Genomic DNA, 6000 nt, shown 5'->3' on the forward strand with positions numbered 1-6000 from the left:
ATAACCTGTGGTAGACTTTCTGGTAGTTGGATCACTAGCCCAATCAGCATCAGAATATGCACAAAGCTCTAACTTAGATGTAGCAGGAAACAAAAGAGAGCGAGTGCTAGTACCCCGGAGGTACCGAAGAATCCGTAATAAGACAGCATAGTGTACAGAACGTGGAGCACTAACAAATTGACTGACAATACCAACAGCATGAGAGATATCTGGTCGAGAGATGCACAAATAGACCAACTGGCCAACAAGATGTCGATATCGGGTAGGATCAGATAGAGGCTCACCATCAGTAGAGCAAAGTTTAACATTCTGCTGGAGTGGAGTATCGACAGTTGTATTATCAGTTAGCTCAGCTTGATTTAGAATATTTGAGAGATACTTCTGTTGAGACAGTAATACACCCCGCGAGCCTTGAGAAATTTCTAGACCAAGAAAATACCGAAGAGATCCAAGATCTTTCATGTGGAACTGTTGTTGCAACTGAGATTTTGCGTATTGTATACCTGTCATATCATCACCTGTAATGATCATATCATCTACATAGATGAGTAATAAAACCCTGCCACGCGATGTAGTGCGAACAAACAGAGAAGCATCTTGATGACTTTCTATAAAGCCCGCTTTGAGCACAACATCGCGAAAACACTCAAACCAAGCGCGGGGTGCCTGTTTGAGACCATAAACAGCACGACGAAGGAGACATACATGTCCCGGAGGAATATTTGACCCTGGAGGCGGTTGCATATATACGGTCTCTGATAAAGAGCCATGAAGAAAAGCATTTTTGACATCCATCTGGTATAAGGGCCAACGATGAGCAGCAGCGACCGCAAGGAGAGTACGCACAGTGGGCATCTGAGCAACAGGAGCAAAGGTCTCCTCATAATCAATACCTTGTTGCTGAGTAAAACCTCTAGCCACTAAACGAGCTTTTCGACGTTCAATGGTGCCATCAGGACGAAACTTGACCTTATAAACCCATTTACTGCCAACAAGAGAGATCCCAGGAGGACAGGGAACAATATCCCAGGTATGAGTTTGCTGAAATGCTTGAAATTCCTCAGCCATAGCTTGTCGCCACTCTGGAATTTGAACTGCCTCTTGGAAGGACTTTGGCTCAACAATAGTATGAATGGCAGCAAGAAAGTTATGAAAGATAGGTGAATAAGAAGTAACAGAAGCATACCGGGCAGGCATGACATGTGGGCGTTTGCCTCGACGAAGAGCAAGAGGAACCTCAGGCGGGGGAGATGCTGGCGCAGGTGCGTGGAGATCAACAGTATTTTCTGGAGTGAGAGTTGTGTCCACGGGATATGGATTAGATGGTGTAAGAGAATACTCGAGTGAGGAAGAGTCAACAGAATGAGAGGGAGAGATGTCAGGGAGATCTCGAAAGGAAAATTGAGGTGAAGAAGTAGGTGATGCAGTTGACGGGGAAGCATGATCAGTAGAGTGGAGGAAATTAAAGTCATCAGAAGCAGAATAATATGGAGAATCCTCTTCGAACTGAACATGACGAGATATATGAACTCGACGAGTTGCTGGATCATAACAACGATAACCTCGATGTTCTGAACTAATTCCTAAATAAACACAAGAAACAGCTCTGGGAGACAATTTATCACGTTCGTGAGATGGCAGAAGAACAAAACATCGACAACCAAAAACGCGAACTAGATCATAACGGGGAGGATGAGTATAAACACGACTATAAGGAGTAGCACCGGAAAGAGAGCTAGATGAAGTGATATTAATGGCATGAGTCGCGGTGAGAATAGCCTCAGCCCAAAAACGACGAGGAATAGAGTAAGAAATGAGCATTGATCGAGCAGTATCGAGGATATGACGATGTTTGCGTTCAGCAACACCATTTTGCTCATGAGTGTAGGGACATGACTGTTGAAAGATAGTCCCATGAGAGGACATGATAGAGCGCATGGTAGAGGATAGGTACTCTTTGGCACAATCAGAACGAAAAACTTTAATACGAGATTGCCATTGAGTGAAAATCATAGCAGTGAAGGCTTGATAAGCAGTAAGTACGTCAGAGCCATTCTTAAGTAGGTAAACCCATGTAAAACGAGAGAAATCGTCGATAAAGCTAACATAATACAAGTAGCTAGATGAAGAAGGCAAAGGCGCTGGCCCCCAAATATCAGAATGTACTAAATCAAATAAGGAAGTCGATACAGATGTACTCATTTTAAATGGTAAAGCAGTGAATTTTGCCAATTTGCAACTAGTACATGACTCAATACTAGAACTAGATGATACAAGACCAAGTACTCCAGACTGAATAAGACTCTCCAGCCTTTTATTAGACACATGACCAAGTCGGCTATGCCATAAATTGGCAGGAAGCGAGGTAGAGGGTTTTGACGAACGAAGAGAAGTAACAAGAGAACGTGGACGTATGGACTCTGGAAGGTGAAGATATTCCAGAAAATACAGTTTGTGCCTCCTACGACCCGCCCTAACCGTCTTGCCCGTCTGTGGATCCTGCACAATACAAGTATCAGAAGAAAATGAGACAAACAAGCCCGCCATGCATAAAGAGCTAATAGAAATTAAATTCAAGCACAATTGTGGAGCCACATAGACGGGACCAAGTGTTAGACGACCAGATGGATCATTTTGTGGGGTAATAGAGCCATACTGAGTAATGGACAATGGTTGTCCAGCAGCTGTGTAGATAGGAGGAAGAGAGGATGAAGTAAAGACAGAGGATAAAAGTGAGGCATTACAAGTCATATGAAAGGAACAACCAGAGTCAAAAATCCAGAGATCATTCATACCAGAGACTGAAGGATTAGCTGAAGAACCAGCAAAATGCATACCAGAGAGTTGTGCGGCGGATGTAGAGGTGATATGTTGAAAAGCATCAAGTTGACGGCGAAGACTTTCAATAGCTTGAATAGTAGAGTCTGAAGTAGTAGAAGGTATAGCATTGGCCAACAATCCTGGTGTACGAGAGGGTTGAGACTGAGGGGGTCGCCGACCACGTCCAGTACCTGAGGAACGTAACTCAGGATGAAGCTTGAAGCATGTCTCAATGCGGTGTCCTTCCTTCTTACAATATTTGCAAGAGAGCTTAGATCGAGCCTGTGGAGAGGGAGCCTGTGGAGAAGTATAATTCATAACAGGAGCAGTGACAGGTACAGACAAAACAGTCTCGAGTGAAGAGGTAGGAGTGTCTGTTGACAAATTGAGTCGTGCTGTCTGCTGCCGGGTCTCATAAGCAGTGAGAGCTCCCATAACTGAGGCCAAAGTCGGAAATTGTGGCTGATGAAGTAGTTGATCAGTCATAGTTGAATATTCAGGAAGGGACTGAAACAGTTGATGCACCTCATGCCGTTCGTACCAGGCTAGCCAGTCTTCATATGTGAAATTACGTCCAGGAAGCATGGAGCGTAACTCTGTCCAAAAAACTTGCATTTGTCCAAAATGGGACTGCAGAGATGAACTACCTTTGCGTTGCAGAAGATATGCCTCCCGTGCACCCGAGCACTCAGTGAAACGCTCAGTGAGACGAGTCCACATGGCCCGAGCAGAGGGAAGAGCCAACACAGCGAGTGAGATAATCCATGACACGAAATTCCTACAATTGCCACTCTGAACTCTCCTTGACATAGAGAGCACGAGCAGTCTGAAGATCGACATTACCACTGCCAGAGGCAATAGTACTGGATAAAGCAACAGTGCTGATGGACGGTGGAACTGGTCCCGTACTGGTGAGATGATTAAGCAAATCAGCGCCACACAAGGCATTGGTGACAATGGTGGACCACCCTGCCCAGTCACTTTGATCATTGAGGGGCAAATGTGGTTTGGGAATCTTCTCTGAAGGAGCCATAACAGCAATGTTGAGACGTTAAGATGTCGAGATGCCGTTATTGACTGCGAAACGGCAATGTCGTTCGTTTGAGGCCGAGAGACGGTTTGAAACGACGATGCCGTTAATTTGAGACCGAGAGACAGTCTTGAAACGGTAATGCCGTTAAAATAGAACCCGAAGGTTAGAATGAAAACCCGAAGGTTTAAAATAGAACCCGAATGTTAGAATGAAACCCGAAGGTTAAACGAGAACGCGAAACGCGTTAAGAGGCCGCAAAGCGACAAGGCCAAAATATTTGGTAGAAAAAAAAAACATTAAACGGCTGCAAAGCAATAAGGCCAAGATTTGACAAAAGAACGCAGAAGCGTTAAAAAATTTTATTGGAAGGGAAATAGCCCTAGCTCTGATACCATGTTAAAGTAAGAGAGAGAGAATATTGGGTAAATTTCCCTTGAATTGAATATTGAGTATGCACATATATTTATACAAGTAGAGGAGTGTGATGTTTGTTCTCCCAAGCAATGTGGGACTAAAACCCACTACAATACACTATTATCAACAGTAGTATCAGTTTGGATTCTTCAGTTCTAGTAACAATTGTAATTTCATGATTTTTTTTATATGCATAAATTTTGAAAGCTCTGATTGCAGATGAGGAATCAAACAGTTGTTTCTTGGCATCAGAAAGTATCATGAAGGTGCATGCTTCCTTCAGTATCTTTAACATTTTTTAAAATGACGAAGATGGATAATATTATGGTTTAATTTCAGGTAACACCCCTAAACTTTGAGGGTTTTCTTACATAACTTCCTGAAGTTTGCTTATCTCGCATATCCCACTCCGAACTTTGGGTTTATCTCACATAACCCACCCCAAACATTGGGGTATCTCACAAAACCCCCAGAATTTAGAACGTTTCCTACAGAACCAACCTCCATGTATTTTGCAAATAAATAAAATTTCCTTGAGAGTTAAAAATACAAATTCTAGAGGAGGGAGGGTATGTTGACTCCAAATGATAAATGACAAATTTGAGATTTTCTCTCAAAAACATTTTAGTCATTTGCAATTTACGAGTAGGGGGATCCAGTGAAAAAATGTTAAAGTTCAAGGGGGTTTTTGTGAGACACCCAAAGTTAAGGGGGTTAAGTGAGATACACAAAGTTCAAGGGGGTTATCTAAAAAGCCACCCAAAGTTTATGGGAATTATGTGAAATTAGCCCTAGCATCCTTTCCCATCAATTGCCATAAAATTTGCAGCCGAATTTCCTTAATTAGAATTATTCTATGTCAAGTTTAAATTTATCTGTTTCAAAAGTAAAAGTACATATATATAAATTCTATAAGTCATATGTTCCAAGTTCATGCATCTAGCCAACCACATTGAGTTGCCTGTACGATACAGTAAGGGCCTGTTTGATACAGTAAGGGCCTGTTTGTTTCGTTTTCCCCAGAATCCAAAACTCATTTTCCTTCACTTTTTCACTTTCCCCCACTTTCCAAAACCCATTTTTCTTCACTTTCTCCACTTTCCTCCAATAATATTGTGACAACTCATCCCACCACATCTCATTTCATACTTTTAAAAATAAACAAAACACAAGAAATGAGTCACATCAATCAACTCATCTAACTCACTTTCCCCCACTTTTCTTCGTTTTCTATCATCTTTAAAAATTACTCACATCATCCAATAATATGGTGATAACTCATCACATCTCATTAAAATTTTCTTCCATCACTTTCCTCCAAAAAAACAAGGATAGTGGAGGAAAACTCATCTCATCTCATCATCCAATAATATGGTGACAACTCATCTCATCTCATATCATCTTATCTTTTTTCCCCAACTTTTAAGAATGAACCAAACACAAGAAAAAAATCTAAACAAGGAAAGTGGAGGAAAACATCAAAAATTACTCACATCAACCAATAATATAGTGACAGCTCATACTTTCCCCCACTTTCTTTTATAGCTTTGACGAACCAAACCTCTGAAAGTGGAGGAAAACGTCAAAAAATATTTTCTTTTCCCCCACTTTCCCCCACTTCCTGTATTTTTTTGCGAAACAAACAGGGAAACTCCCCCTTCGGCAAATGAGCCACGTCTTTGGTCTGTCATAAATGCCCTCAAGTTTGGAAAAGAAATACGGAAATACCCCAA

Source organism: Asparagus officinalis, chromosome 10 (genome assembly GCF_001876935.1).
Source record: "Asparagus officinalis chromosome 10, Aspof.V1, whole genome shotgun sequence".
Taxonomy (NCBI): domain Eukaryota; kingdom Viridiplantae; phylum Streptophyta; class Magnoliopsida; order Asparagales; family Asparagaceae; genus Asparagus; species Asparagus officinalis.